This window comes from Ailuropoda melanoleuca, chromosome 18, assembly GCF_002007445.2.
Source record: "Ailuropoda melanoleuca isolate Jingjing chromosome 18, ASM200744v2, whole genome shotgun sequence".
Classification (NCBI taxonomy): Eukaryota; Metazoa; Chordata; class Mammalia; order Carnivora; family Ursidae; genus Ailuropoda; species Ailuropoda melanoleuca.
In genome coordinates, this window is record NC_048235.1 from 12,548,349 (window position 1) to 12,568,265 (window position 19,917).

Below are 19,917 nucleotides of genomic sequence, written 5' to 3' on the forward strand. Positions count from 1 at the left end.
CCCCGCGCCTCCCTCCGCCTCCGAGCCCCGGCCGGGGGAGGGGCCGGCGGGCCTGCGCGAGCGCGGGATTGGGGAACTTCCTGGCACCGAAAACGGGGATTCGTACCTTTCCGCACACCCCCTCCCCCTCCGGCCCTCCGGAGCCTCCCTGGCGGCGCGGGCCGCGCGCTCCAGCGGGGCGGTGCCTGGGGACGCCCAGGTAGGCGGCGGCGCGGGAGGCTCGGTCGGCGGCCGCCGGCGGCTCTGCCGGGCTCACCTTCTCCGCACTGCCGGGATCGGGCCGGGGCGGCGTGCGGTCGAGAGGAGTCGGGAGAGGATTCCGGCGGCCTTCGGTAGCAACGGGCTCCGCCGCGCCAGGCGGCGGCGGCGGGCAGTTCAGGTGCGCGGCTGCCCCCACCCCGCCCCCGACGTCCTTTCCGCGGGCGACGACCCTGCCCCTCCGCGAGGCTCCCAGCTGCTTTCGCCCGGGGGGCGCGTCCCCCGGCTCTGCTGCTCGGTGGGCTGCGAGCGCCGGCTTCTCTGTGCGAGGCGGAGCTGTGGATTTCGTTTCAAATGTCTTGCCTCCGGTACATCTTTCTTTAGTTTTGCGCGTCTGAAGGGAAGAAGGGACACGAGGAAATCAAGGGAAAGCCTGATCCTCAACAAAAGTAGATAGTGTGGGGGGGTGGGGGGGGGAGCCCGATCGGTGATAGTCGCTGCGCGCTTCCAATGTTGCCTGACCTGCTGTTTTCTTTTCTTTTTTAATCGCACTCATATTCTGAATCCAGATTGCGTCTCTTTTAGAATATACTTTTTAGTTTTGTACCTTGGGCCCAGTGGTTAAAAACGTATATGGTAAATAGTGGTGTTTAATGAAACGATTTCAAAGGGAAAGCATTCTTTCTAGTACCACGGTTTAGAAATTCTTTCAGGACGTTTTGGGAGGAGGTCAAAAGTTCAAACGCTGGAAGACTGTAAAGCCGCCTTTTTCGTTACCCACTGTTGCTATGCTGCCTTCCTCCGACGGCTTAGCTTATACGTGCTCCAGTGTCTTCCTGTATGCCTGTCGCAAATCTATTGCATTTTTTATTTAGTTGTATTTTGTCTGTTTTTTGTAGAGCAGAAATCTTTACAAAGCTTTCTTTGAATTGAGTAGACAAAAAAACCCAGGAAGGCTTAGCATCTTGCGTGTTTTGTAACCCGTGCTAAATTTCAAAAAGTGCTTTAATTTTTTTTTTTTTCTGTTTTACTTAAGCAAAAACCTCAGTGGACTACCTGTAATTAAGCTGCCTTAGTAAAGGGGCCAAGGTTGATGCCTCTGAGACCTGATCTCCTCTTGTACGTAGGGCTGCAACACACCAGGAAGCAAGGGTAGATGCAGGTATTTTTATGCCCTGTATAGATGACAGCATTTTAATGGTTTCTAATGAACTTGACTTCATTCTTATTTTCCCTTTTCATTTTCAAAAATCTCAAACACATAAAAGTAGCATAATTCAAAAATCTTACATTGAATTCTCATGTACCCATCACCCAGCTTTGAAATATATCAGCACATCCCTGTTTCACCTCCACCCTTGTTCCCCACCTAATGCCATTTCGAAATCCCAGACATTGTATCAATAGCATTCGATTTGTAAATTTTTCAGTTCACATTTTTTTTTTTTTCATTTCAGCAGAATTTGTAAACTCGTAGGAACTGGGGATCTGTTCCATTCACCAAAGAGAAATATTTTGGCAATTTAAAAGGTTCCAGATTGCTGTAGTTCATTGACTGTGGTCCTGGTCTGGCTGGAGCAGCCTCCAGGGACTGGGTTGGGGGCGGGGGGTGGGTGGGGGCAGCCCTTGCATGGCTCAGCTCCACCAGGCACTCTGGATGATGATGGGAAGCAAAGACACCGCCTCCTGAAACAGCAGAACAGATAAAGGAGCAGGAGTGATGCCTGCTGGGATCCAGGTGGTTACTTTCTTTTGAGCTGCTCTGGGGGTTCAGAATTTCTGCTGGAATTCCAGTTGCGCTTCAGTAATGACCGTAAAATGCTGAATTGTTGGCGAGAGTTTATCTGCTCTAGGAATTCTCTGTGGGAACTTCGGTGTCTGCTGTATCGAACATAGAAGCAATTCCAGATGACTTTTGCCTGCAATTCCAAAAAAGTATGTGGTTCTAACCAACTGTACAGTTTTAGGTGAGGGTTGGACAATGAGGAGGTGATGATGGATTCAACAAGAAGCAGGGAAATAAGCGAGTCAAAGGAAAAGTTTTGATTTGGAATAGTCTCACTCCTTAGAAATGACCTGCTGTGGCCATGTAGAAAAAAGTTCAGACATTGGGTTGCCAGGGCCCTTCAAAGGGACACGTGTGTTCAGGAAGGGAGGCGTGTTTCAAAACTGCGCTGTGCATTTTGAGTGAATCATAGTAAGGTACATCCCGTGCGTGTTTATTGAGGGAGTACTACTTCCGGTCTCTGTGTCTCTCCCAAGACTGTAAAGACTGACAAGGTGTGCAGCCTTTCTGAGGGGAGACTCCCACAAAACTGGGAGCAAGGAGCAGTTCCTTCCGCCTTGTGAGCTGGTAGGGAGGTTTCCCAGAGATGAGGCTTGAGTTAGACTGTGTACAGATGTGGGGTGCAAGGGGTTCGTTCAGAACACGACGGCTTTCCTCTGCAGGCAAGTGCAGGAGCAGAGTTACCAGGTTGGGGAGCTTGTGGCATGTTTGGAAACGGGCTGGTTTGGGTGGCTGCGGAGAGGGGTGTGATCCAACAGTGGGAAAGGAGGCTAGGCCCACATGTAACGATGATGTGGAAGCCATTGGTGGCTTTTGAGCAGGGAGAGGGGTGACATGATTTGATCGGTGGTAGAAGGAGAATTCTGGGGCCAGTGGGAGTGGTGGACGGGACTGGGAGGGGATCAGACACAGGCACCCCAGCTACGTCCGTGGACGCTGTTGTGGGGAGAGGTGGCAAGAGCTCTATTAGGGCCATCACTCGCTAAGTTACATCCTACAGTCAAGGGTTCTTTCCTTAAAGAAGGTACCATTTTAGCTGCGCTGTGTCTGGAGGGCCTTCCGGCCCCAGCCCCTAACCTGCCTTTGTGTGGAGCCCACACGCTCCTCCCCCTTGGGCTCGTGGGGTTCCCACCCGCCAGCCTTAGGCAGATCCAGCGGTCAAGGCCGTCGGGTCTCCTGACTTCACATCTCACGGGGCGTGGCTTCGTTCTCTGTCCCTGCCAGTGGTTCTGTATATTTCCTCAGTTTATCCTTTGATATTCAGATACTTAGCACCAAACATGCTACATGGCTTTTTAGACTTTAAATCAGAGCTTATATTTTATATTATAAAGTTGTTTAGCGCTTATGGGCATCAAAATTTTGCTCTATTTCAAAATCTTTATTGGTTTTCTCAAAAGGAGTTGCTCTCTTAAAGTGGTTTCTCCAAGTAGCAAAATCTTAAGACGGAATTGTAGGGTTTTTTTTGTTTGTTGTTTGTTTGTTTGTTTTAGAGAGGGAGGCCAGGAGGGGCAGAGGCAGAGGGAGAGCGAGAATCTTAAGCGGGCCGCTGAGTTGGNACGTGCTGAGTTGGGAGCCCATCGAGGGGTTCCCTCTCACCCCCCTGCTCAGGACCTGAGCCGAAACTAAGAGTCAGACTCTTTGTCACCTGAGCCACCCCCTAGTGGTGTGTGTGCTTGTTTTTCAAAATCTATTCTCCTGGGGCCCCCGGCTGGCTCAGTTGGTAGAGCATGTGACTCTTGATCTTGGGGTCCTGAGTTTGAGCCCCATGTTGGGAGTAGAGTTTATTTAAAAAACAACAGCAGGGGCACCTGGGTGGCTCAGTCGGTTAAGTGACTGCCTCTTGATTTTGGCTCAGGTCCTGATCTCGGGGTTGTGGGATTGAGCCCTGCATGGGGTTCTGCGCTCAGCACAGAGTCTCCTTGCCCCTCTCCCTCTGCTCCTCCCTCCGCTCTCACTCTTTCTCTCTCAAATAAATAAATAAAATTTTTAAACAGCAACAAAACCAAAACCGAACAAAAAATGTGTTCTCCAAAAAAGTCTGCCTATACTCCCCCAGAAGTTTATTTTGTTTATTTAAGTCAACTTAAAATTGGATAACATTCGTAGACTGAAGGTTGGGATTGATTCGTGACTGTTATGAAGCTTTTTGAATGAGAGATGCTGCTTCATCCAGCAGCTGGAACACCGACGGCTTTCTGGGAACTGTTCTGGGAACTGAAGTGGAGAACCGGTCAGACACAGTCCTTGTACTTCTGGAGGTTCCATTCTAGTGGGGCAGCAGACAGTTCAAACATTTAGCGAAGAAATCGGAGTTTCACATAGCTACAAGTGCGGTAGAATTTAGGCAGATGATAGGATGAAGAGTGATGAGAAATGGGATGATACTCAACATGTATCGATCATTCATTATTGTCTAAGTGCTTTATTTTTATTAACTAATATGGTTTTTTTTTTAATTGGAGTATAGTTGACACACAATGTTACATTAGTTTCAGGTGTAGGACATAGTGAGTCAACAAGTCTCTGTGCTTTGCCAGGCACATCACAAACGTGGCTGTCATCTGTCCCCATACAGCACTGTTCCATCATGGCTGGCTGCATTCCCTGTGCCCTGCCTCTCATCCCATATTCGTATTCATTCCCTAATTGAAAGCCTGGACCTCCCGTCCCCCTCCACCCATTTTGCCCCATCCCCACCCCCTCCCCTCCAGCAACCACCATTGTGTTCTCCATATTCATGGGTCTGTTTCTGCTTTTTGCTTGTTTGTTAATTTGTTTTGTTGTTTAGATTCCACATATAGGTGAAATCATATAGTATTTTGTTTTCTCTTATTTCACTTAGCATACTATTAACTAATCTTTAAGACAGCTACCCCATTTAGGTATCATTATTTTACCCGTTTTACAGATGAAGAAATTGAGGGATGGAAAAACCAAGTACTTCTCCAAGGACACCTAGTTAGTAAGAGAGGGAGCTAGGATCTGGGTCCAGACAGTGGGTTTTGTCTTGTCTTGTCTTCTTTTCTCTTTTCCCCTTCCCTTCCTTTCCTTTTGGTCAGGTGGTCCTGACCAAAATTTCCTTCCAAGACACACACACCCTCCCAGCAGTTTAGGGGACTGGGTGGCCCAGCAGCAGCCGGCTTCACCGGAGGTGGCTACGTCCTCCTTTTCTCTTAAACAACACAACGGAAAAGAGAAGCCAGTGTCGGGGGGGTCGAGGATGTCGCCTAAGACCATCATGTTTGAGCTTCCTTTGGGTCCGTTACGTGGTGTGGTTGATCGTTGTGCAGGGCTTAGGCGCACGAGAGCGACTTCTTCACCTTCTGCCGCGAAGCTAGCGCCCTTCCCCACCCGTGTGCGGAGCGACTGCCTTGTAATAGCATCGGCTTCGTGTAGCGTTTGACTGATGAGCAGTCCGCCGACAATGGAAGAGCGCATGGAGATCAGCTTGGCATGTGGGAGGACCGGAAAGAGCCAGCGAGGCTGGGGCCGGTGGAACCAGCAGAAGAATGGCAATGCAAGGCGGGACAGGAGATGAGGTCAGAGGGGCCGGAGGTCTCCAGGCCACGTGGGGCCTCCTGGGATTTTATTCTGTGCTGACAAGGCACTGAGCATCCAGGAAGCACAGAGCCCTGGGTTGGGGGTCTACAGAATATCCAGAAAAGTTTCAGACACGGGCTTCCCTCTTAGAGAACCTGACCTCTCATATTTAGAATCTCAGGATGAAGTCTAAAACAGCGAACGGTGATGCATTTCAAGTTTTATTAATTTCTGGCTGGTCGTAAAAAATATTTTTATGAATTACCTCACTCTGGCTCCAAGATATTTTCAGTCAAGGCGTGTCAGTTTCATTGTAATAAAGCTTTTAGAATGAACCTCTGAGACTCACAGGCCCGCTGTGATAACTGCGAGGCTTGGCGGAGATTTGTAAATTTGACCCGGAGCACACGTTTGTCTTCCTCTTGCATGAAGAGGTAAATTTGCCAGTTATCCCCAAGTTCTTCTTAAAGGAGCATACAACTGAAAGGTGGTTGTGTCTCTTGTGCCGAGTGAAAGCAATCAGGTGCTTTGGGGTAAAAACCCAGAGAGGTCTGTTGTATACTAACTACTTGCTACAAATACTTTTAAAGGTTTGGTCCTGCTGAAAGTATCTCACAAGGTGATGTGTATGAGATGGGCTTTCGCAGTCGCTTGAAGTTTGGAGATGTGCTTGTGTCATTATTGTACTCAGTTCGTGCATGTGGAGAACAAGTTTGGAACCCTTCCACTCTGTAGTATTGCCGTAGACAATACTTGTTTTTCACTTTCTAAACTAATGTATATCCTGTTTATCTGAATGAGGAGGTTAAATAGATGCATTGATAAGGTACAAGCTGTGAATATAATCTATTAACATATGAGTGTTCTGTATATGCATATATAGAAATAAATTTATTGTTCAGGAGATCCTACGCTAAGGACTTTTTAATAACCCTTAATCACATTGGCATCAGAGGATGTCTAAAGCAACTTTTGATACTTTGATACCAAGCGATCTTTTTTTTGAGAGAGAGCGAGAGGGAGCGTGCTGGAGTGTGGGCGGCGGCGTGGGGGAGGGGCAGAGAGAGAGAGAATCCGAAGCAGGCTCCTTGGCCAGCACAGAGCCCCCGTCGGGGCTTGATCTCCCGACCCTGAGATCACGACCGGAACCGAAATCAGGAGCCGGATGCCCAACTGAGCCACCCAGGAGCCCCACAGTCAGTCTCTCTGGATAGAGAACAGTAAATGGGGACCCTGTCAAGGAGCAGAACTAGATATACCTCTGAAGAATTTGATAAATGACTTTAGGTGAAGAGGTGAAGAGGCTCCATCAGAGTCGTTTTGGGGTGGAGATGAAGGTAAACCCTCCGAGGAGGGCAGAGCCAGCGGCGGACACTGCGTGGAACACTCTGGGTCTAAGACGTTCCTGTGATGGGAACAATGTGAAAGCATAGTTCTGGGCTGCCAGTTTTACTCTTAAGACACAAGTAAACACAACAACATTCCTCTATTTTTTCAATGTCTTGCGAAGGCCCTAAAATAAAATTTTCTAAAGTCAGGGCCCATCTGTCGATGCAAAATGACTTGTGTCTGAAACAAGGATGTCACCCTCTCCTTTCCCAATACCAAACTCATGGGGAGCATAGAAAGTCCCTCTGTTTGCCGAAAGCTGGCTGATTAGTAGTCTGTCCAAAATAGCCATCTTGTCAAGAATCTAGGGGTCCCTGGAGGTCCCTAAAGCCTTACCAATGTCTTCAAGGGGTGCAGTGCAGTCTGGTGGGATTTCGTCGTCTTACCACCTGAGATCACTGCAGCTGTGTCCGCACAATCAGCCCCGGGTGCTGAGGGGGTGCTGGCTCGAAGGACGCCTGCCAGGCTTCTGCTTTGTTCCTTCCTGGGAAAGGTGCTGTCTCTTAGCATTCTCCTTCTGTGGCTGCCAGGCTTCCTCCAATGCTGTGTCAGACACCCCCCCCCCTTTCCCTCCAGGGTTTGGGCAATTTTTCCTTTCACACCTTTGCAGCAAAAGACTATGATTACATCTCTGCCTTTCCAAGTAGTTTTCTCTCCCCCAGATTTTTCTAGAAACTGAAGTTCCCCTTAGGCATCCATTTATAGGACAATAGAGCTCAGCGCCTGCTCTTCTAAGGAACTTTATCTTCAGAAATTCCAGGCTACCCTTCCCCCCACCCCCATCACCACCGTGCCACCCTTGAAAGTGACCTTCATGCGTCCTAGACAGTTTCTGACTCCTTCATGCTGGGAAAGAGGGGGAGAACAGTCCACATATTTAACCCCTTAGAGGGTTGATAGGATTCTCAAGACAAAATTTTATTTGTATACAGATATTTCCAAACCTTTCGCTCTTGTCCCTTTAAGCTGTGTTCTTTTTTTTTTTTTTTTTAAAGATTTTATTTATTTATTCGACAGAGATAGAGACAGCCAGCGAGAGAGGGAACACAAGCAGGGGGAGTGGGAGAGGAAGAAGCAGGCTCATAGCAGAGGAGCCTGACGTGGGACTCGATCCCATAACGCCAGGATCACGCCCTGAGCCGAAGGCAGGCGCTTAACTGCTGTGCCACCCAGGCGCCCCTAAGCTGTGTTCTACTCATGGGACGGTCATGCGGTTCCAAGCCCCCTGGCAGCAGAAGGGGGCTGCCCGCCCACCCTAGAGAGCTGTCGGTGTTTGCAGCCACTCCCACACCGATTCCCAGTTCTTCCCTCTCTGACTTCTGCTTGGTGCAGCTGTGCTTTATTCATAAAGTCACAGACCCACCAACCTCCCAGCTCAGTTTCTTAATCCTTCCTGCTTGCTTGGCCGTGGCCCTTGGTGGGTGCCCTGAGCTGGGAGGGGCTGCCCCCGAGCAGTGCGGGATCGAGTGTGTGTGTGAGGGAGAGGTTGGGAGCGTGGAGGAGGGCACAGGTCCACGGCTGACACATGCCCAATGCCAGGGGGAAGGCCGAAGAAGAGGCGAAGCCAGGGCACAGGGATCACAGGGAAGCACGGAAGACCGCCTGGTGTAGGTGAGGTGCAGGACGGTTTCAGGGTGGCCAGTCCTGCTGTGAATCACGTCCTCCTCTTGGAAGTTTTCTGTCCCTGTGGGACAGGGCGGGGTGGGGACTGGGCTCTGTGCATTCTCTCTACTGGTCTCTCCCAGGTCTGGAGGAGGCTCCTGGGCTGAACTGTGTGGGCCTGTGGTAGAGGGCTTCTCTCTGCTGCGTGAAGAGAACAGTCCAGGCTGAATAATTCACCTTGGGCCTTTGTCCTTACATCTCTGCCTGTGGTCAACCGGCCAGACACTTCTAGACTCCCCCTGAGGCAGGAAAGGATAATAAGGCTCCATGAACCCTGCCATCCTTCTGGAAAGAAATCCCAACTCTTTATCTCATTGATTAGGCATGCTGCAATCTCATACTTCCCATATTCACCCACATCCTCAAACCCGCTCCCTCCAAAATGCCCTCTCACCCCCAAGGTTCTGAGGGCCCGGCCCATCCTTTCCCCATCACTTCCTTCTCGTTTGGTTTTGCCGAGCGTGGGGAGATTTGAAAGCCTGCTGACTTTGGAATTAATACAGAATCTCAGGAGAGAAGAACGACTGGTGGTCACGGGGGCTTTGTGACCAGCACAATTTGTCTGGGTTGATCACTTTCTTTTCATCAGAGTCTGGTTATTAATTTGTTTAAAAAAACAAGAAAGAGGCTTTTAGCTATAACTGAAGTGCTGATGTGGAGGAAAGAAATCAGTACTTCAGAAACCACGTCTCCGAGTGCTCCCAGACAGTGGGCTTCCTCTAGCATCTACTCCTTCCTGTATCTTTAACGTCTCCTCTTATGGTGAAGAAGGAGCATTCTAGAACACAATCTTTGTGCCGTATGCGCCTTCATCTTATTAAATGTTTATTACCTCGACTTCAGGAGTTGGTGACTGGGTCAGAAGGGGTTCCAGGCACTTTGATACGTTGTCTCATTTAATCCTTTTGGAGGTAGCGCTAACATTTATTTCTGTTTTGTAGAAGAGAAAACAGAGGTTCCGAGAGTAACCTTGCATGAACGAGCAATCTCAAGTTGAACTCAGTAATCTGATTCCAGAGTCTGAGCTGTCAACCTTTTTAAAACTGGTTGTCATTTCTTTTTCTTTTTTTACTCAGACCATCTCGATTTATTGAACTTTGGCTCTTTCAGGGGATCAGTGGAGCTCATAACCAAGTCCACCTTAGCACAAGGTCAGATTATCCTGCACTTATTTCCTAGTTCATGAGTATGGAGTTGGAATTGATGTCTTCAGCGACTGGAAGAATCTCCAGATTGGCTTCCTGACTCTGGAGTAAGTAGGGACTGTTTCAATGGAGAGAGCCTCGTGGCAGCCCCGGGTCTCTCCACTTCCAGTAAAACAGTCATAAAATCTTTTGTGTCTTTGGAGAAGAGGCTCACAGAGGTTTAGACTATGTCAAAGACTTGAAAGATTCAGGATGGAAATTTCTGTCTCATCCCCATTTAACTCTGAAGTATGACAGGTGCAGAACGACAGAGCATCTCGAGCTTAATGAGGCAGCGACTAATATCGCAGCTCCTGATCTGGGGGTGGTCTTATTAGAATATATCCGTACAGCCATCGGCACAGTGACCCCCAACTGATAGATACGTCTACTTTGTAAAAGTTTCCAAATGCAAACTGGTATACATAAAAAATTTCCACGTAGATACATACACACGTATGCACACACATATGTAGTAAGATTAAAGCGAAGTTTGTGCAACTTTATCTAATTTAAGAATAACGTGTTACAGGAACAGCGATAGCATTTTTGTGCTTTTCTTCCATGGCATCCTCTTCTCTCTCTGCAAGAGGTAATAATTATCCTGAAATTTCTGTTACTCCTTCCCTTGATTTTCTTTTGTAAGTTCACCAGATGTGTGTTCATTCCTGTTTTGGAACTTCATATGCGTGGAGTCATATGGCAAAACTGATTGTCATTTCTACTGGATGAAGGTTTTGGGTTCGTTCACTATCATTGAGAATTTTATTTCTCTTGTACTGTAATTTCTTATGGATGTTAAACAAAGTAGTCTCATCTGGATTATGATTTGCAAAACATTTTTAAAACATACATCGATATCCCACCGAATAGGTGAAGCGGAGACCTAAAGACAGTACCGTGGTCTTGATATTTAAAATGCAGGGTCAGGGGATAGCCAACACATGCCTTTATGGTTAATTTTTGCCTTTTATATATGTATAAATACACATATAATTATATATTTATACATATACATGTAAGTGTATGTACATTTATGTTACATGTAGACATACACTTAATACAAAGTTCTCTCTCATCCTTTTTACCCTGAAATCTTTATCCAGAATTCATATTACCACCTCTGTGTTTTGGTTGGTATATCACTGCCACCTTTTTCTTTTTAATCTTTTGTGTTTTGTTTGTTTGGGGTTTTTGTGTTGTTGTTTTTTAGAAAGAGAGAGAGAGAGAGAAAGTGGGGGGAGGGGCAGAGGGAGAAGGAGAGAGAGAATCTCAAGCAGACCACATGCTGAGCGTGGAGCCTGATGCGGGGCTCGATCTCACAACCCGGAGATCATGACCTCAGCCGAAACCAAGAGTCAGACACTTAACTGGCTGAGCCTCCCAGGCACCCCAAGTCCTCTTGTGAATTGTTTTTTAATGTGGTCTCCATGCCCAGCATTTTAATCTTTTGTATCCTTCGGCTTTAGTGTGTGTTTTATAAGCAAGCTAGAGTTTGAATTTTAACTCAAGGTGAAGAGTACTTGTCTTTAAGGTATATTGAGCCATTCGAGGTATTTTAGTAACTGGTATGTTTGTTCTTATTTGGAACTTTTATGTTTATCTGGAAGGCCCTACAACATCAGCTTTTTAGAAATCATTTGCTTTGTGCCGGAGTGGTGCAGTGTTATTCTCAAGTGCTCACTGCAAGTTTTTCAAATGAAGAATTAAATCCCTTCTTTGGTGTTTTCTTTTTGACCTTGTAACTAGAGCAACGGTTTGCAAACCTGATTATTCTGTGGATTAGTGAGCCCCGAATTCTCCACCATCACAGAGAGAAAGAAAACCACAGCTGCTACCTTGCATTTCCCAGGAGGGAGCCAGTGTAGACATGAGTTGGTAAAGCGTTCCCTCCCTAGCCTCAGACAGTGTTGATTTGGACTAGAGGCAGTTGACGATGTTCCCGCTTGACCAGGCCTCAGAGGAGGGAGGGGGTGGGGGTGCACGGGCAGTGGCACCCATTTATTCTGTACATCGTGTCGTTTGGAAACCGGATATTTTGTTTTGTTTTTTGTTCATACTGTGCAAGTGTCTTAGATCCAGTATTTAGAGGCAGCAAAGTGAGGGATGTTGGCATTGTTCTGAGTTAAAACTGGCTCCCAGAGCAGGCAGTCCTCAGGCATTTCTGCAAAGAGATTTCCAGATGTTCCAAGCAAGCACCAGCTCTTTGGTCCAGGCCCAGCGTGTGAAGCGTCGTGCTGTTCTTTTGGGTGACAGTTTCGGTGGTTGTCACTGTCCTCTGCTGTTTTAAATCTTCCATGTTTTTCATGTGGAAGAGGTGGATTTATGTTTGAAACTACTTATGCCAAATCAAGGAATAAATAACGACAAGAAAGAGACTAGAAGATTCTTGTAATGGAGGCAAGTCGTCAGCTTGGAGAAGCCCACAAAGACAAATCGGATGGAAATTGCTGGTGGCGCTAACTCAGTCTGTGTGACTGATAAAAGGTTTCCTGTACAGAAAAGGTTTAATCTGATGATTTTTTCCCCTTCTTTCTTTTAAAAATGGGCACTTATATATCTCTTTGACGCTGTGGAAGAAACGAGGCTCAGAAAACTCCAGAATGTCTGTTTTCTTTTCTTTTTTTTTTTTTTAAGATTTTATTTATTTATTTGAGAGAGAGAGAGAGAGCACAAGTTGGGGGGAGTGGCAGACAGAGGGAGAAGCAGGTTCTCCGCTGAGCAGGGAGCCCGATGCGGGACTCGATTCCAGCACCCTGGGATCCCGACCTGAGCAGAAGGAGATGATTAACCGACGGAGCTGCCCAGGCACCTCAAATGTCTTTGTTTTCTTGAAACAATGCCAGTTTCTTTTGTTCTGAAGTAGGTGACTGCTCCTTATAAAGTGGCTCGAAGTAAGAAAGCCTGGATTCCTTGAAGTCCAGCTGTATGTAGCTACACTTGTACTGAATGAAAATGCAAATTTAGTCAGCTAATTTACATGTAATTTGCATAAACTAGATTTTAAATTTACATGAACTCAAACTGATGATTAGTTGATAAGTGCACATTGTGCATAATGCCTTTTAATGTGGGCGCCTGGGTGGCGCAGTCCTTAAGCGTCTGCCTTCGGCCCAGGGCATGATCCCGGGGTCCTGTGATCGAGCCTTGCATTGGGCTCCCTGCTCAGCGGGGAGCCTGCTTCTTCCTCTCCCACTCCCCCTGCTTGTGTTCCCTCTCTTACTGGCTGTCTCTCTCTCTGTCAAATAAATAAGTAAAATCTTTAAAAAAAGACACCTTTTAATGTGTCTACACTTTTTAAATGACTTCAGATCTGAAAAAAAAGGGAGCTTTGCTGAAATAAGCATTACATTGCTTTCAATGATTCCCCTCCTCCTTTATAATTTCTGGAAATTTATTAGTAGAAGAGGGAGGGATCATTTACATGCAAAGGAACGTGAATTGAAGTTATTTCTGAAGAGCAGTTTGATGTGAATTGGTGAGTTCACAGAATTTCGGTGACTGGAAGGTTGTCTCCTCTGTTAGAAGGTAAATCTGTGTTGGCCAGTCTGAGGGTCAAGAGTATGACCTATTCAGAAAATGCTTCTACTTTCAAGGAGAGGGATTTCGAGTCTGTGCAATCGTGCAGAGAGACTCTGAGTTCTTTTCTCTAAGCCCTGACCCTGGGTACTCCAAAGTTCTGAGGATTTAAGCATGTGCACTCAAATGAGTGAGTGAAGTCCTCTGTAATACTGCTAACCTATTTAATTTCCCGAGTAGGTGGGTCATTGCGCCAAGTTTGTCCTCATGCCAAAAAGATTATTTAGACATTTTAGTTAAGACACTGCCTTTTCAAGTCACAAAAGTTGACACGATCACCATTTATACAATCACATTGTTTGAAAGAATTGGCTTTTGTATTTTACTTGCTCATATTAGCAGGTTCACTGTGAATGTGTCTTTTCCATTAGATTGTAACTTCTTTGAGGCTGGAGACTGATAAACTTCAGTTTTTATGTCCCAGTCTAATTCTCTATGTAATGTGCATTTAGAAGGATAACATAAAGATGCCTATAGTACAGTTAATGCTAACGGGCTGCTGGTGGCAATTTCTCCAGTCCTATTTGATAAAATAGTTAAACAAGGAGGCCGTTAGGAGTAGCTTCAGTGCCTCTGGTAGACTATGTAAACAGGTTAAATCTGGAGTCTACTAGATTTTCTTGAGTCTGAGAAAATAGAACTCAAAAACAACTATCCTAACAGCTGAATAAATTTTCCCAAGTAAGGCAGAAATTTAAATTATAGCCAATTAAGTCATTTCTTTGCTTGGTTTCTATGTCTTTATAAATACTTCTGCTCTACCAAGGAGACTCCCAACCCCTTTTCGGTTTTGGTAGTGCCCAATTGGGATTGTTTGCTCAAATAAATTTTTAAAAATGTAATGTGTCTCGATTTATCTTTTTATACATTTTAACATTGGGGAAAAAAACGACTCAGGTCTGGTAAAGGCAAGATAAGACTGATAACCTTACTGTATTGCCAGTGGTATTGTAAATTGAAAAAAAAATTTTTTGGAAAGTATCTTGTCAGTATGTATCAAAAAACCGTCTAAATATTCACATAGTTTGATGTAGTAATTCTCCCTTGAAGACTACATCTAAGCTAGCAATCCAGCTGTGGAGAGCTATATGTAAGAAGCTAGTCATTATACAATTTTTTAAAAAGGTTTTATTTATTTATTTGAGAGAGAGCGAGAGAGCATGAATGGGGGAGGGGCAGAGGGAGAGGGAGAAGCAGACTCCCCGCCGAGCAGGGAGCCCGATGCAGGACTTGATCCCAGGACCCCGGGATCATGACCTGAGCCGAAGGCAGACGCTTAACAGACTGAGCCGCCCAGGCGCCCTCATTATCCAATTTTTAAGAAAGAAAGCTTGTGGGGCACCTGGGGGACTTATTCGGCTGAGCACCCTACTCTTGATTTTGGCTCAGGTTGTGATCGTAGGGTCCTGAGATCAAGCCCCCCCCCCCCCGGCTGTGAGGCTCTGAGCTCAACTCAGAGTCCACTTGCGATTTTCTCCCTCCCTCTGCCCCTCCCCTGGTTCACATGTGCCTACTCGTATGTGCGTGCTCTCCCTAAATAAATAAATAAAATCTTCAAAAAGAAAGAAAGATTGTAAGTAACCTAAATTTCATGAGTAGAGAATAAATTGTAGTTCTGCATACTGGATGAATACTGCTTAACTGTTCACATGTCTATGATGGTTATGTAACCACATGGAAGAGGTCTATGCTACATAGTTCACGTGACAGTGCGTGTGATGTTTCATAGCAATACAAATCAGAGCAAAAATCTCAAGCCAGGTGCATAGGAAAAAACGAGAAAGAATAACAATAAATATCAGGTACTGAATAATGACTGTTTTGGGCACAGTGCTGAGTCCATATTCTCATTGAATTTTTTTTTATAATAATATTTTTTAATTATATTAGTCACCATACAGTACATCCCTGGTTTTTGATGTAAAGTTCCATGATTCATTACTTGTGTATAACACCCAGTGCACCATGCAATACACGCCCTCCTTACTACCCATCACCCCTATCCCATTCCCCCACCCCCCTCCCCTCTGAAGCCCTCAGTTTGTTTCCCAGAGTCCATTGAATTTTTATACATGGCCCTTGATGCACCCATTTTTGGATGAGGGAACTGAGCTTTGAGAGATTGGATAACCTTGCTCAGTCCTGTTAAGTGATGGGACCAGGTCTGGACCCAGCTCTGTGGAACCCCAAATCTGTGCTTGAAACTGGTGATTCACAAAGTTGACTATGCATTGTGGAACTTTAAATAACTAAACGAATTAATAAATGATTAAATACTGTGTGACGTCACCCCACATCTGCTGGATCAGGATTACCAGCCAGCCAGCCAGGAGCCTGTATTTCTAACACACAAGATGGGTTCCGTAGCCAGTCCATGGCCAACATTTAGGACCCTCTACAAATTCCACTTGCTGTGTAAAAAAAGAAACTGAATATTAATTTGTTAGTATTAACAGTGGTTGAATTTAGGTAATAGGACTAAGGGTGACTTTGGCTTTTTCCTCCATTTTTCAGATTTTCTTCAATGAGAAATGATGTTACTTTGAGTATAAACACTTAATGAAGAGGATGTTGAATAAAATACTTCATTTAAAGAGTCTCTCCTTTTTGGGGGAGGATATTGTATGCTGCTTCTTTTTCAGAGTCCATTCTGAGGGTGCGTAAGTGAGAAAAATGGAATGATGTCCAAAAGATGCATGATTTTAGCACGATAATTCCAAAATATATCAGTCTAATGATGATTACAGTTCACAGCACGTATTAAATTTGCTTGCATTGTAACAGTGCCGTAGAATATACGACCTGGACTATAGATTTAAAAAAATAAGTTAGATGGTATTTTAATTATATTTCAACTAAGACAGAAAATAAGTAAATTGGATAATTAGACAAAGCCCCAGAGAAACTGGTCTGTTTAGCATTTTGACGAGTAAAGAGAAGACTCTGATCACGGAGTATTTTTGTTATCAAGCAAAGGGAAAATAGTTCTTTTTCTCATAGTTGGGAGGAAGGGATGCAAAATGAGATCATAATTACAGGAAATAATGGACTTTATTGTTAACGTGCAACCACGTGACACGCATGTTGGGGAGGTCAACACAGGGCCTTTTTCATCGGTTTCTGTGACACTGCGAGCTGCCACGTTGGGTCACCCTGAGGCAGGAATAACAATGGAGAACCTTAAATAAGAGGAAAGCAATGCTGACAAGTTTCTATTTTTTAGGAGGACAGAGCAAGATGTCAGAACCAGAGAAGTCATAGATGCGTAGCTTAAAAAGAGTGTTCAAAAAGTGACATTGATATTTTTGTATTTAGGATCCATGAAATGATCAGTGAGTTTGCTTACATAACGGGGGGCCTGGAGTCGCCACAATGTCCAGGGCGTAAGTTCAACTTCTTCCTTTTGCAGGCCTGGCCAGTCTTCAGAATTCCTGGGTGTGCTCGGAAGATCATAAGTAATTGCATGACTTATAAGTCATGTATGGATTCATGAATGTATCTTGTAAAGAATAAGGTGCATGTTGTGTGTGTGTATATATATAAATGTATATACTTATAAATATTTTATTTAAGAGAGAGAGAGAGCGTGCATGCGTGAGCACGTGATGGGGGGAGCAGAGAGAGAGAGAGAGAAGCACACTCCGCACTGAGCATGGAGCCTGATGTGGGGCTGCATGTCAGGAACCTGAGATCATGGCCTGAGCCGAAATCAAGAGACGGGTGCTTCCCCGACTGAGCCACCCCGGTGCCCCAAATATTGTATATGTTTTTAAAAGCTGAGTAATGATGTTATTTAGCCTTAGTCATGAAAACCTTATTTAAAAAATGGCAGCCATTTTTTTCCCTCTGGGGCATTGAGTTCTACACAAGGACGGGATGGACTGGAACAGATAACCAGAAATCCATGCAGACTGTGACAGTTTGATATTAAATCATCCCTTAATTGGAAAGAAAAAAGGTCCCCATTAAAGATAGTCTCATGAAAACCAGATTTTTATGTCCCTGCCAACTTCTTGGGAGAGGAAAGGGAGAAGGAATTCCAGAAGATGTCTTTGTCCAGTTCGAAGGCAAGTGCCGAATTGGCTGAACTGACCATCGTGGAAGCTCGGTGGGAGCTACGGAATCCCCAGTGTCGCCTTTGCTGTCCGCTGTGGTCATTGAAGTCGTGTTCACCTGTTCTGGGTGCCACGGGTCCCTGAAGACACGAGAGAAGAAATGAAGTCTGTTCTTTCAGGGCAGGAGACCAGAGCTTTGAAACAGTGTCAACATTCTGGCAAGGTAGTGAACTGGTTGAAAAGAGCAACCTTGTTTTGGGGCCGAATTAGGAAACGGTGGCCTCTAGTTCTGCTCAGTGACCCAGGAGGCCTCACTCCACTGATCAGGGGGTTATTCGCACCCGAAGGCACGTGCCGCACGCATGGTGCTCCCTGGCTTTGTAAACCTCGAATGCTGACCCCAGGGCCGTCCTTTGCTGGGTTGTCAGAAGGAAATGTGCTCGCCCGATTTGTGAGTAAGAAGACATAGTAGCTGTATTCGGGGGACTCTAGGGGAAAAGACCAACTTCCTTGTACTTCTGAACGGTTTTTCATGTGCAGCTTTGCCTGTTTGGTAGAAAAAATGGAAGCTCTGGGTACACAGAAATGGCTACTTCGAGGGATAAAGACCCAACATTCCAGTTCATGCATTTCTAGCTGATTTACAAAATTAAAACCACCTTTTTATTTCTTTATTTAAAAATGTATTTATGAGAGAGAGAGAGAGCGAGCAAGGGGAGGGGCAGAGAGAGAGGAAGAGCCCAACGCAGGGCAAGATCCCTGGACCCCCAAGATCACGACCCAACCTGCAATCAAGAGTCAGATGCTCAACTGACTGAGCCACCCAGGCGTCCATCACCTTTTAATTTTTTAAAATTTGAGGACACCCTCCAGATTTCTTGTAAGTGATTTTTTAGGAAGTTTGATCACATCCAGTCTGTCTGCTGGGTGAATCCAGGTAACATACTCTTGCCACTGGTAGTAAGTCACAATTGTGAGCTTTTGAGGGGAGACCTTTTCTCCCTGATGTTCTCGAGAAGAGGACTAGGAGGCGTTTTGGAAAAGGGACCCGATTTGGGTGTCAGAGAGACTTTACAGATTACTGTGGTGATCTCCGTATTTGTATTAAAACAAGCTTTTCCAGGCGTGAGCTGCTTTCTCTCATTTACATCCATGAGCTGGGCTGGTTTTCCCCCTCACTTGGGAGTATGAGAACGAGCAGGACACTTGGATGATGAAGGAATTGTCATTGTCCTTTCAGTGAGCAAGCATCCTCAACAGTCTTTAAAAACATCATTGACGAAGAAAAAATATGTCTATTTCAAGGTTACTATAAATATTTTCCTCTGAAAATACCATTGCTGTGACATTTTTTATCGATATGTTTAATTTTGAAACGCCCAGTACAGTTAAAAGAGATTTTATGTTTACCTAAAGGAGGCGTGGCAGTGAAATCTTGCCATGGTCAATCACAAGTGGAAAGATCGACTTCTGCCTGCATTTCACCCACTAGCTTTAGGGCTGTCGTTTTGTTCCCGTGGGAACTGTCTCTGGAAGGGAAGGTGTGAGGGTTTTGCTCTTAAACAGGGCAAGCAAATAGTCTAGAAACAGTTTTACAATGCAGTTGAGATTAGGAGTGCTTAGAGAATGCAGTTTATGGCATGATAAGTATCAGAATTAAATTAAACCCTGGGGCGCCTGGGTAGCTCATTCGGTTAAGCGTCTGCCTTCAGCTCAGGTCATGATCCCAGGGTCCTGGGATCGAGTTCCGCATGGGGCTCCTTGCTCTGTGGGGACCCTGCTTCTCCCTCTGTTTGTGGCTCCCCCTGTGTGTACTCATTGTCTCTCTCTCTGACAAATAAAATATAGAATCCTTAAAAAAATAAAGTTAAACCTCACTCAATATTAGTCTTAGTGATTAAACATGATTTGCATAGTTCCCTCCTCATCTGTTTTTGAGGTGTGTTCCAGTTGCACAGTTAATAAAGTCTGAAAACTCCAGGTTCTTTTTATTTCGTTACTAAAACAGTGTCCCAGAGACTGGCACCTGCCTGTCCTTATTATGTCCCTCACTTTCTGTTTTTTACCTTAGTCCCTGTTACTAGGATCCTGTCTGGTAAGGAGGTGGGTCGCAGTCCCTCTGCACCTTTTCCTGCCCCGTGTGTTGAGGCCTCGGGGTTATGGTGAGCAGCCCACGTTGCTCTCCGGGTTGGGTGGACAAGCCTTTGTCGGGTGATAAACCGGGGTGTGGTGTCAAGAGCCGTAGGCAGGTGGGGGTTCTCATCCCTGCTTTGAATTTGCCAGCTGTGGGGTCTTGGACGCGTCCCTGTCCTACTGGAGTATTAAAGGAAGTAAAAAAATACAAGTGTAGCCATCTATTCTTTTATCCTTTCCTGTTGGTTTACTTCTTTTTTTTGGTCTGTCTGCATATTTAGACTTACCAGCGACTCATTGGGTTCTGGATCTTGCAAAAGATAGAATTTTTCATACTTGGTTTCAAAGTATGCGGGCTGAATTACAGGTTGTCAGTAGAGTAAAAGTT

The 19,917-nt window shown here is 45.6% G+C and overlaps 1 protein-coding gene across 1 annotated transcript in view; it reads left to right on the plus strand.

Moving 5' to 3' along the window:
* Positions 1-52: 52 nt before the first annotated feature.
* The window catches only part of STOX2 (storkhead box 2), a 228,274-nt gene continuing 208,409 nt past the window's right edge, over positions 53-19,917 (plus strand). Inside the window, exon 1 of the mRNA XM_034647690.1 lies at positions 53-379. The gene's annotated coding sequence lies outside the window, so the exon portion shown is untranslated. The remainder of the gene's footprint in view (positions 380-19,917) is intronic.